This window comes from Ambystoma mexicanum, chromosome 2q, assembly GCF_040938575.1.
Source record: "Ambystoma mexicanum isolate Mex_15411 chromosome 2q, UKY_AmexF1_1, whole genome shotgun sequence".
NCBI lineage: Eukaryota > Metazoa > Chordata > Amphibia > Caudata > Ambystomatidae > Ambystoma > Ambystoma mexicanum.
Window position 1 is genome coordinate 1,086,999,305 of NC_090924.1, and position 13,875 is coordinate 1,087,013,179.

The 13,875-nt window shown below is 42.3% G+C and overlaps 1 protein-coding gene across 1 annotated transcript in view; it reads right to left on the minus strand.

The window, feature by feature from the left end:
• The window catches only part of KRIT1 (KRIT1 ankyrin repeat containing), a 1,383,280-nt gene that overhangs the window by 1,155,357 nt on the left and 214,048 nt on the right, over positions 1-13,875 (minus strand). The window lies entirely within an intron of this gene.

Below are 13,875 nucleotides of genomic sequence, written 5' to 3' on the forward strand. Positions count from 1 at the left end.
ATTTTGTGCACTTCCATTGTGGGAATACTAGCATCTGTAATCCATCTAAGCGCCTCTCGTATACATATTTTCATATCCTCACTAGCCTGTTTTGACAGCGGAAAAAATCGCCCCTGCACATATGGTACTGCCTCTTTCCTATCTCTTCTTATGTCCTTGTTCCTAAACCCCGGCGTAGAAAACATTTCAGCATAGGCTTCATCAAGTTCATTTTTTAACTCAAAAAGTCTGTCCACATGTTCCTTTATTTCTGAATCCCTTTCTCTCATACGTGCAAAAGCATTCAAATCCTGCAACTTCTGCGGCGGTACCATTCCAATTAACTGTTTCCATCTCTCCATTAAATATTCTCCCATGCACTCCAACAATACCTGTTTTCCACCAATCTTCCTGAAATCATAAATCGAATCCAGCGTCAATGTCTCATCGTTTCCATCTATATACATTTCTGCCTGTTCCTTCAACTCTTTTCTTCTCTCTTTGCTGACCGCACTACGGGTTATCCTAGTATACTCACTTTGTGCCGTTGTCTCTCTGCCCATATTGTCTTCTCTGACTATGGCAAATTCAAGTTCAATAGGCGGAGGGGGAAGGGGAATGTTTTGGGGAGGAGGGGCCGGTGTAGATAGAACAACTGGAAGAGGGAGTGGTTGCGGTATTGGCTGCGGCTGTAACAGAGGCTGGGCAACAGGGATGGGTTGGGCAATGGGCGCTGATGCAGTTCTATCCGCCTTACTTTTTGGGCGTTCTTGTCTCTTCTCGTTTAATATCTTATTGCTCAATTCATCTGATGAATTTAATACTGGTTGAGGATATATTTTGTCTATTCCCATTTTGACACATCTGTCTGTTCTATTTGCTCATCCCATTCTTTCTCATCTTGTTCTTTTGCTCCATCTTCTCTAGATTTGTGCCTGCACGCATTTTTCTCTCTGCTTTTCATACGGAGCATTGATTCCTTCCTCCAATCTCTAATGACGTCAAGTGTTGCAGGGTGTTAGGCAGAATCCTGTGCAGTTCCCTCTAGGATCACTGCAAAATATTTAAGACTACAGGTGTTTGGCAGTAAAGCCACTTGGTAGCAGTCTGTACCACACAGATTCACTTGGTAGCTGTGGCTGAGCAGTCAGACTTCCCTCAAGAAGAGTTAGGCAGTATAGTTAGGCAGTATACAGAGTATTCACGATAGGTCAAGAGAACACAGTAGAACAAGTAAACACTGACCAGGGCTTGGTGTAAAAGAGATATAATTATTCATTTAAAACCACATCTAGAAAAACACACAGGCACTAATAGTAAGCAATTCAAAAACACAGTCACTAAAAGATATACACTCCCTTAAAAAGAATATTAGACAAGTCTTAAGTAAAGCTCCACTTATTTTCAGACAGCGGTGAGCGCTTAACGTAGATGGCACTCTAATAGTTTGTTTTAAAAAGGGAGAGAAAAGCAGAGAACAAGTTGAACAGATCCCAACATTTTTATCAGAACATAACAAGAGAGGAAGGCAAAGTAAAACCGTGAAGTTCGAGTTCAAGAGGCCGGATCCACCTACAGAGGATCCGAACGAAATGTGTCCAAGGTCACACGGTTGCAGTGCACAAAAGTCTTGTAGAGGTTCAAAAAGGAGTTGGACCAAAGAAAGGGACCAGTTAGAGGGTCAAGGCGGCCAGCCCAGTCCAGAAGGTTAAGGGGTTATTATTACCTTGTAGCAATCTTTAGAAAGGGAGGCCTGGCGGACACAGTACCTTAAAGTGGTGAGAACGCTCCAGCGGGGGCAGTTGTTCCTGGCAGCGGGTGCAAGTCGGTGCTTCGTCCGGGGGAAGAGAGGATCTCGTCGTGGAGTAAGACAGGAGTCCGTTGCACTGCCAGGGAAGAAACCAGCCGCAGAGTTTCTCAGGTACAAGGAGCGGTCCGGTGATTCGCGGTTCAGTGGCGAGTGGCTATCCGGCTGCCGGGGTGCTTGGCACGGGCAGTTCGACCACAAACCGGGCTGGGGTGCAAAAAAAGAAAGGTAAACTGGTTGTGCCCACCAGTCAGGGGAAGAAGCCTCTCCAGCCGGGAGATCTTCTCTGTCGTCGGGAAGTGGTGAGTCGGTTCTGCAGGGCTCCACCGGTGGTGTCGTCGTGGTAGGTCGGCTCTGCTTCTCCCTCGTCGGATTCTCAGGTCCTGTGGCGACTTCTGAAGTTCCAGTCCCCAAAGCCCTGCTTTTATGCAGCATACCCCCATTCACTCAGCCTAGCTGTCAATCAAACATGTCAGTCAAACAAAGCTGCTGGGAGACTCACTAGGTTAGGAAATTCAGCCTAAAGAGAGAATTCTCCCTAACACAGGGCGCGATTTCTTCCACAGCAATACTGATTCTAAATAATCTATACGCACCATCTCATAACTCCCATTTTTCGCCCATTGCAAATCTTCGTCGTGTCTGCTTGGTCTATGCCAAATATCACAAAACATTATTGCCCCTATTCCATACTTTATATACATCTCATACGCTGGCGACCCCACAGGTGTCGCAGACTGGCCAGTTTCCAGAGATTGTCTACCGCAGCGGAAAAAACCCACTAAACAGGAAGACAATTTCCCAGGCATGTTTTAACCTTACCCCGGGCATATGATCTTGCAACACTCAACCAGTATCAGGGTTATTTTAGAATCGGGGCACGACTCACCTGATCAACCAAGTCGTCTTTCAAGACGCAATTCGTCCGTATACTGACGCAACCAAGAATCATCGTGTCTGCGTATCATGGCTCACTCTGCCTCCTTGCTCTCTGGCCGGACACGTCGATCAGGGAGCAGTTGTGTACAGATCTGCAAAGGAGTCTCTCATCACTTTCACAGGGGCGCCCCGAACACCTCTTGATCCCGGCTCGACCGTCTCGTCCTCGCATCGTTTTCTCTCTCCAGCCTTCTTCAAATTACAACGTACTCAATGGAGCAAGGCACAATCACCACACATGAACCGATACGCCAGACATGAGGCTCAATTCCCAAAATCTAGGGTTTATTGCAAAGCAAATAGTCTCCGTCGGCCGACTGGGTCTCACGTCCCGCAAAGTGTGTCACCAGACCCTGTGGGACGCAAGAGAGCGAGCATTCTACATCATTTACATATATACAAAACAATCATCTTATTATCAGTAGTGACATATTCAAAACCGCCCATAATGTATCTTTCTTTGCAATGCTTTCGATGATTGACAATTATGACGAATATTACACTCTTCAGACATGTATTCAGCAACAGTTTGCAATTTGCGAAGTCGCAGACACGATTCTTTGTTTTAAGGAACATAATGCTCTTGTTCTTACAAGCAAGCTGCGTGCAGGGGAGAGACACATTCCAGGCCTCACTATCTTCTAGTTTCCATTTGTGTGCTAGAGGTCAGCTCAATCTACAGGGGCTCAGTGAAGGGGGGCCACAAAAGAGAGCATAATTCAAGCCATTAACTGTTCCTCTCTACCATTTCTGCCACACCAGCGAGACTAGCTGGCACCTGCGTAGTGATTAAATGCCTTGTTGCTTACTTCCAAGGACTTGTGAGGGAGGAGACCGGGCATTGATGTCTGGGTTGCCTGGGCTGCGTTTCAACATGTAACTTGAGGCCTTGCTCTATGCATGAGCAAGAACGAAATAGAATTCACTTACAGCAAAGCAGTTTGAACAGAAATCAAAAAGCGAAAATGAATCAAAATGGTGAATTCTATTCCTACAAAATGGACACTCTCTGGTCATGCTTATTGGCCTTCACTAATAATGCTGAACATATGATTTGGTTGGTTTTCGGCCAACAAAATGCATTGCTTATGTTATGGAAGGGTAATTTCTAGACTCACAAAAGCTGAACCTGCATTATGTACTCCATTTGATATTTTCAACTTAACAAAACGAGGCCATGTGGGAAAACAACCGATGACCAAAAATAACAAAAAGACCCAAAAAAACCCAGACAGGTTCTCGAGCGTTCCTGAGAAAAATGCAATCGGTCCAAAAGTCTTTCACAAGCTGCACTTCCAATCCCTAAAAAAGCGCTTTAAATTCTCTGACCCAATGCATGTGCTGAATCAAGCTTTCCAACCAGAGAACTAACACCTATTCCAACTCAACGACATGAAATTTGACTTCATCCGGAGGACAAACCACTTGACGTACTACTAGCTGTGATCAATCAAGAGATACCTATTCAATCGATACAGACTGGGGCGGCTGCGCATATCAGAACTTCTCACAATCCTACTATTCATAACTCTAATCCCATAGATCCACAAGATGATTGTGCTAGACGAATGCTATGAAACCTCTTCGGAAATCTCTCAGATGACCCTAAGTAACCAGGACACACCAAATAACATCTCTTTCATGTATTCAACTGTGTCAAATGACGAATCTTGGTCGTAAACAGAATCGCAAAAAGGCCTCAAGACCATTGACATGCCGTCTGAACAAGATGAAACATCACTCATCAGACCAACCTTCGTCAATCCGCTGAAAGCATCTTTCGTTTTGAGAGTATCCTTAGCACCAACTGCGGTAAATCCCGATGAATCACTAATCATGAATAGATCAAATATCCTGCGTCTATTTAATGTTATTCCGGAATTAGCTCAAATCAGTTCTAGTGACCTTGAGGTGATACATTTTCCTAACAAGACTCAGATGGAAACAGCCCATATTGACTTTTATACCCAAGAAACAGTGCAATGTGTTTTGTCTAACAATCCACAGCTAGCAAGATTAGGCTTCAAAACAGAAGAAATCTTTGTTACTAGATCAATGGCCGCCAAAAAATTAATAAACAAATTTTTATACATGATTTTTATTCCCGAAATAAACCACTGAAATACCTGCCGAAATATAATCCTCCGAACTTAGCAAATAATTCAGATTCAAAGATTTGCGAAAACACTAAAAAAAAAAATCACCAGATAAACTTACAAGATACTCTGAAAACACAAGAAATATGGCGTGACTTGCGACTCAGAACAAAAGAAAAGCAAATGAAAATTTGAGTCCCCGGAAGAAGACCTACCTATAACAATAAACATGCAAAAGACACCCATTGAGTAGGGCATCCATCTTTTCTTGGAATACCAGAGGTCATAAACACCTTTTTGACGAAGGATCGGCCACCCTGGCAGAAACGGACATTATATGTTTACAGGAAACCTGGCTGGTAGATGAAGTTATCAGCGAGGGTTTCATCACCTTTATGAATCCAGCGATTAATTCACAGCAAGGTAGACCTGCGTCTGGAATGATGATTCTGATGAAAATCGACCCTTCTTGGACAATAACAGCAAAGAAAAATATTCATTCCTGGGCACAATACACCACTATCCGTATGCCGACCTTCACAATTGACTCGGGACAGAGTTTTGAAACAATTCATGTATCCATTTTCAACATCTACTGGAATCCAACAGCAATGAATGATAACAAATGTATAGACTCGATAAGCGACGAAATTGACACGATCGCCAACTCTTCCAACCAAGCAGAGTTTATCATTGCCGGAGATTTTAATATGCATTCATACAGTAGAGAAGGCACAAAATTAGATTCTCACATGTTGTCGCCAAGAGCAAGAAAATGGACCAAAGAATTAACCATTCGAAATATATCCTTGACCGACCAACCAGTGACTGGCCAAGCCCCCCTTGGACACGAGAAAAATCTACTTCCATCATTGACTACATTTTCACCTCTGAGGGAATACGAAAATTAATGATCTCAACTGCCAACTATCCCCAATCCAACAGCGATCATCATCAACTATCAATATCATGGGATACAATACAAACTCATATCTCACGAATAACTTTACCAGATCTTGAATTGAACAATGGTCTGAACAAACTTAGAATAAAAAAACATCAAATGGCTGGATTAGTCTCAAAATTCGAAGCTTCACCACTCCAGGACCAATCAAAACTTAACAATGGGTGGATTCTAGAGAATTACCATCAACCTATTCCAAGGCATGGAAAGCCAAAAAAAGATAATCATATGCATCATTTCAACATTGATATTAAGTTGAAGAAAAAATGTCTTCACAAACGAATACGGATAATAAAAAAGCAGAAAGAACCAAAGTATGAAGCCGAAATAAAAAAAAGAGAAACAAATACTCAAACTCAAAATCAAATAAATCCATAATGCAACAAAATGATGCAGAAGCGATTTTAGCGGCCCTTAAACAGAAAAATACAAGACAACTATGGTCATTGCTAAATGAAAATTCCAAAGCACCAAATATGATCCAAGAAGTAGAAGGCCAAGTATGGACCGAACACTTTACTAACCTATACAAAACAAACCTAGATATTCTGACAACCCAGTTTGAGAATGGAGATGATTCTTGGGACCTCAGTTGGGAAAGAAGATCTTATAAAAACCATCATGGCTCTTAATCCATCTCGAGCCCCGGGTCCTGACGGGCTATCGAACGCCAATTTAAAATCAGCACCAGAAGACTGGGCTGCCTTCTTCTCTCAACTTCTCATACTCATTGGAAGGACACAAGAAATTCCACGAACCTGGACCTTAGCAATCCTTATTCCTATCTACAAAGCTGGTGATAGAAAAAACCCAGCAAACTATCGACCCATAGCGCTTTTAGATCCACTAGGAAAATTGTTCGCGGGATACCTCCTAAAAAAAAACTCAACACATGGGCGGCAGCCAATGGTAAGCAAGAAAAAAAAAACTGGATTTGTTAACAAAATAGGAACCAATATCAACTTACTGCTGCTGAACATGATAAAATATGAAGCCATCACGAAGAAATAACAGGTATATGATATCTTTATAGATCTAAAAATGGCATTTGACTAGGTCAACAGGCAAAAATTGTGGGAGAAATTAGCATGATGGGATTGCCCGTCCTCCATCCTTAATCCAATAAAACAACTGTACTCCAATACCTCTATCCAAGTACGGTTAACTAATGATGGTGTAGTAACAAAATCAATCGCTACCTGGAATGGTTTGAAGCAAGGGTGCCACCTGGCTGCCTGCCTATACAATCTGTATACTTCTGATTTCGGGGAAAGGATCCAAGATACATCTGCGAATCCTCCAAAGATTAATAACGAACCGATCCAAACTCTAATAAATGCTGATGATATCATCATTATGGATAAAACTGTCAGGTCTACAAAAAACATTAGATAACGTTCAAGAATGTATGAGAGAAAATGAGCTGCAAATAAACATCAATAAAACTAAGCCAATGAAACTCTCGACCCAAAAAAATAAGCACCAACACAACTTAAAGATATTTCTAGAAACCAAACCGATCACAACAACCAAGGCAATCAAATATCTGGGTGCAATGGTCAATCCCTCTCCAAACGAACAAGAATGGAAAGACCACATTGAGGGAAAAGCAAGATATCTTGCTAGACAAGGTCGCTTCTTTCACTCCAAGTTTGGAACATATTCAATAAAAGCCACAATTGCCCTATATAAACAAAAAGTGGTTCCTATCCTCATCTATGCCAGCGAAACACTGATCAACCAACAAACAAAGTGGCCCGCTATGAGGCGATATTTTGGAGGAAAACACTAGCCCTTCCTATAACATTTCCGATGCCAAGAATCCGTTTTGAATTGGCTCTTCAATCATTACAATCTATAGTTTTTTGGAAACAAATGGATCTCTACAGGAAAATAATCTCTCAAGACTTCATTGCATCGCTCGAAATACTCAAAGGAAAAAAACAAGCCTTACACGTCACAGCCCTCTATCATTCAACTTCTGAGATCAAGCAAAAAATGCAAGCGGAAGAAATCACGGAAGAAATGCTATTGAATAGACCTCAATATGCGAAATGCAAAATTCAGAGAAATTACTGGATCAAAACAATTGCCGAACAAACTAGATATAAACTCCATTTAAAATGTGAATTGGAAGCAAGGGCTCTTCACGAACTCCCGTCCTACTTAGCTTGCTTTCCGGATCGCATTATCCGGGACCTATTCTTGCGCTTCCGTTTAAACATCCTACCGACCCGCGACTACTTAACTATGATAAAAAAAAACAGATAACAAAACCTCTGACTGACGTTTTTGTAAAGCAGAGAATGTTTGTGAAAAACTTTCATTTAATCACGGTCTGTCCGGCTTTAAAAGAAAAAAAAAAGAGACCTGTACAAAGACTTTATAGGAACATCCCAAAAACAAATGAACACACAAGAAAGATGGGCCAACTTATTAAGAGAACATGGCAAACGTTTAATCTTCACAGTAATTAAATTGTGGATAGCGATCAATAATGACAGTAAACTGTATGATATTGAAACCTAGTTACATAGTTTTATTCTACAAATGTTAATTAAGTGCAAAATTAAAAGTTTGTAAAATCAAACAAATCATTTTTAAATAAAAAAAGAAAAAAAGAAAAATGTGTACAGCCATGAAAAATAAAGACCACCCTGTGCGACCCTTGTGCGTTTGTGGCATGAATATGACAATGGAAGTCCCCAAATAATAACATTAACCAGAAAACATAAGCAGGAAAATTGGGGTCCCGGAACCGGACCACCAATACAACAATATGAAAACCCATGTATCGGGTATAGAGGGAGGTACAGATGAGCCACACAAACCTTCCAGCATCATAAGGATCATAAAAAGGTAAATCATATTACGATATTCTGAAATATTGCATATCAAATTGTGCGTATGTATGTTCATGGGAGGGGCGATACAGCCACAGGTGATGAAAAATGCAAAACATGTGTGCCCCCGAATGGAGAGGGGGAGAATCAGAAAATTATTGAATCCGGAGCGGGTCATTTGGCTGGTATGTTGAGAGCGTTCCGCCAGCTCTGCGTCGTCTTGCACACAATCACACTGCTCCTGGAGGTGTAGTATCCAGCATGGTGTATGGTGGCTTGCGCCACTGTGTACGACACTTGTAGGAAGGCCCAAAAAGTGATCCATTCTTCCAGTAGCCTGTCTCTCGCATGGCTGGAGCCGAAATGAAAAACAAAGGTGATCGTTGTCGTGTTGAATGTTTGTCCTGCTTGTGCCCAAAGCCCTTGGGGCGACGGCCAGCCTTCTTCCAACCGACAAGCAGAAGAGTCAGGTAGTGTACAGGTGTCCCTCTGAGAAGTGCTCATGATATCAGTTTCCTCTGGTAAGTGGTCAGAGGCCGAAGGAAAAAAAAAAAGGTGGGCACCACTAAATGATAATCCAAAAAATAAAAAATGTGCAATGTTTGTTATGCAAATAGTTCGAGTAACGAGGAGCCGACTGAGAAAAGTCCAGAGACACCTCGACCCAAATAAATTGCCACACAAAAAAACGGAGTGATGAACACTCAGCTAATCAGTCGCTCACATACTGTGCCCCACAAGGGGTTACCGTTAGGTTTTGCAAAAGATCAGAAAATGTCAACATTAATTCAAACTCTCTTTGGTTGGCTTTTGTGCTTAGAAGTAACATCAAAGTCTTTAGTGTTTTTCAAACAAATTGGTGATTTAATTTTTCAACACAGAGGGAGGCCAGTTGTAGCCTCTATGTATCACAACTCATGTGCCAATGCATTTCGGAGTCAGTTACTCCTTCGTCAGGGCTGAGCTCTATTTGTGATTTCAGTAAATCATATAACAATATTTTGTCAAATCAATGCAATTACATTACAATGTCCAATGAGTAATGGAAATACAGTAAAAATGTGATAAACATCATGTACATACCCCATTTCAAATGCGTAGAAGAATTAAGATGGTGGAAAAAAACAGAATAATGTGCAGCTATACATCAAACACCTATTTAATCCCTCACTGGATGCTAATATACCAACCAATTACAGGTCCATTACCACCGTGGCACATTTTTGCTAAAAATTCTCGATTGAGCTGCTTACCTGCAGATCCAAGATTACCTGGAATCTAACAAACTCTTGGGACTGAGACAATTTGGGTTCCGTCCACAGAACAGCACCGAAACTGCCCTCATTCATCTTAAAACCCAGCCTGAAGACCTAAAAGACAAGGGCAAACTTGCCCTTCTACTTTTACTTGATCTATCTAAAGCGTTTGACCTTGTAAATCACCAAATACTCTGTCGATACCTCAAACTAGCTGCCACCTTCTCTGATAAAGCAACGGCCTGGATCCGTTCATTCCTGGATAACAGATCCATGAGGGTTTTTTTCCGTTTTGCGGCCACAAAACCCTCACCAGTCACCTTTGGGGTACCACAAGGATCTTGTGTTTCCCCTACTTTATACAACGTGTTTACGGAGCCACTATTTGCCATTTTGGACTATCTGGGTGTCACCTACACTAATTATGCAGACGACACCCAGATACTTATCCCTATCACAGGCGATCATATAACTGACTACCTCACTGTTAATTACATCTACCAAATCATCCAAGCTTGGATGGCGCAACATGGACTTTGAATGACGAATAAAACCGAGCTCCTCATCCTAGGCTCTCACCAAAGACTCAACAAACTAGATCCGCTGTTTAAATCCTTCATTATTGATGGCAAAACCATTAAGGTCTCAAAGGACACCAAAACGCTAGGCGTTTACATTGACCCCAACCTATCTATGGCTAGACAAACCAACGCAGTCTCCTCTGCTGCAGCTTACCCTTGTAAGCTATTCACAGCTTGCCGTAATTTCTTATCCACAGATAACTGCACTACAATGGCCAGGACTCTGGTGATGTCCAAAATGTACTATTGTAGCGCCCTTTACCTAGGCACTAACCTTTGAAACACCAACAAGTTACAGATCATCCAAAACAACACCATTAGAGCTGCACTAAATATCCCTAGGAACCAACATATCTCGGATACCAGACGAAGTATCCGATGGCTTTCAGTCACACAAAGAATCACTCTAAAAACACTTGCCCTTACTCACAAATGCCTCACCGACCAAGCGCCAAGCTATTTGGCCAACAGATTCTCTATCCACACTTCTAACAGACCCCTCAGAGGCGCCTATACATACCTCGCTTCAACCTTCAAAGATCTGGCGGGATCAGTTTCCCAGTTATGGCTGCAAATCTCTGGAACTCTCTCCCCAACCCGCTAAGAGCGGAACCATCTTTCCAGGTCTTCAAAAACATGGTCAAAACCTGGCTTTCTGCCCAAGAGCTGCCCCGGTTTCAAAACACTCATTAGCTACTACCTGGGCGATAGACTAGAGCTTCTTTTGTGTGTAAATATGTAATGAACTATTCTTTACTATATATGCAAGTATACAATCCTGTAAATGCTCTTACCCGTTTATACTGTGTTGTAACCTAAGTGATGCGCCCGGATGCCTTTGGGCCTGGTGCGCTATATAAATAAATAAAATACAAATACAAATTAACCAAAGTTGAAAATTACCTCAATATAATGACCAACTCATCATAGGTGAAAAGACTTTACAAAAAGTTTTGTAAAGTTTCCTTGTTCCAACTTTCTGGAAATTAATTAAATGTGTATAAATACGTAGAATGTAAAGGTGATCTAAATAAACGTTATCCGTGTGTGAGCGGAAACCTGCACAGTCTGTGTAGGTGGGTGGATTCAAACAAACACGCGTATTAGTGCATGATGTGTTGTAAGTGTCTCTAACAAAAGATTGATTCAACATTTTGGAGAAAAATGGGGTCATAAATATCAGTCTGTAAGTAAGACTTTTACAACACCATTTTTCAACCCCTTGTGGGGCACAGTATGCGAGCAACTGATTAGCTGAGTGTTCATCACTCCGTTTTTTGAGTGGCAAGTGGTTAGAGGCCACCATATCCTGAGCTTTCAAGCACTTCCAGGCATCAGGCATCATTCAGATCATCAAATGTGTGCCATTGTTCAACTATCTGGATGGAGAAGACAGAGGAATCTGATGTGTCTATGATCTGTATTCTTCAGCGCTTCGAAAAGAGGTGCAAAGCCGCTTATTCGGTTCAAAACCTCAATAGAAAAGTCATTAAAGATGCGCACAGTCAACCCCTGTATCTGGAAGGCGCCGCCCCCCACCCCCACCCAACACCTTAAGGATTGTCACTTTATGTTGGAAGTTAAGTAGGCGTGGCGTGACTACCCACAGGCGGTTGCTAGAAGCAATTCTCAGGATCGAGGCTCTATGCGCCCTTTATATGGTGTAGTCAGGGCAGTTTCTAGCCCATTTGGTGCCCAGGGCGAAACACTAAATTGCGCCCCCCCCCCGTCCCCGCGCTCGGCATCCGTGCCACTCCTAAACTATACCCTGCGGTTAAGTAACTCCTACCCAATGTCACTAAATCACTGTTATACACATGAAACAGGTTTTATTACATTGTGACACCGAGCCATCCCAGGCATCTCCTCTTAAATGCTAGGACTGGCATTTGTGTTCTTCCCATTATAAGTATGGGCCTAGAAGGAGCACCATGCAAAGTGAAAATCCAGAACTGTTTCATGGCGTCACGCATGGCATGGGCCCCCCACTTGGCAGCATGGCCCCTATGAGTTGCTCCGCTTTTCTGTCACCCCTCTGGTCCTTGACTCCCTTGTGAGTCACTCTTTTCTGCTCAGTCGCCCTTCTGGTCTTGGGGAACCTGGTCCATCACTCTTCTGGTCCTTGGTTCATATGACCCATCACCCCTCTTGTTATTGGCTCCCTCATGAGTTGCTCCTCTAGTTAATCACTCCTCACGTTTTGATGTAATCATAAAATACCTGGGTGGTTACCGAGCATAATCTTTGGCGAAATAAGGGAAGAATAGTGTGTCCACTTGTCCCCCCCCCCCAAGTGAACAAGCCAAGTGCCAGGAGCTATGGCAGTACTGGCGAAAGGACTCAGTCGTCTGGTTCACGCTAGAGTTGTCCTGTCAATGTACTGAGCAAGAAGGAAAGTCTTTCAGCTCTCTTTAATCAAGCCTTAACATCAAACGTCCAGTGTTTTTTCAGAGCAGTCTTCTGAGAGTTAATGACTTAATTTGAGCTTGAAGTAGTAAAAACGTGTTAACCAGGTCTGCTTTCATCCAATCGATTTATAAGCACTGTGAGTGTCCATCAGCGAAGTCCTGTTAAAAACATTGGCAAAGCCAACAGTTTTTAGCTTGTGTATACGTTTTAGGCATTGGGTGTTCAAACTTTCTTTGCACACTTTACTAGGGGACTAACAATTGGACAGGCTGCTTGTAGCACAAAGTGAACTTCAATTTAGGTGCAGCATGATGCTATGTGTGTGTGGGCACCATCAGTCATCCCAGGTCGCTCATTGGCTTTCAACACTGTTGACTATGGGGCATTAATAAAGGTTCTATTCGTCAACATGGAAAACTAGGGGTTACTTTTTAAAATGGGTTTCATCTCCCTAAAATGGATGCTCAATTCGCGCAGATGCGTCCTCTCAAGCTCAGACCACATTACTGTGGAGTAGATCATGGTGTGTCCCTGGGGTCAATAACACCCATGCTAAACAACATGCATATTTTAAGCGAAATCATTGGAAGAATGAATTTTAGTGCATAAGTTCACCTTCGTTTACTTATTCAAAATGTAACTATTTTTTTTTCTTTGCCATGCTCACGTGCGGATTACCTACGTGAGCATGGCAAAGAAAAAAAAATAGTTACATTTTGAATAAGTAAAAGAAGGTGAACTTAACCACTAAAATTCAGTCTCATTTATTTTTATTTTTTCCGTTCACTTTTAGATTCAGCATGAAACGTATGCCCCCTTGTTTTAGGGAACAAAAATATAAGCCACGGGGAAGTTAACTCTTAACATGATTGAAAAAGGAGTTCCCCCGTGTGTTGTTGTTTCTTCATTCACCCGCTGTGGCGCCGAGTCTGATAGGGACCCCTGCTGCTAATGAAATTTAGCAGCAGGGGTCCTGGCGCCGCAGCGGGGATTGAATGGAA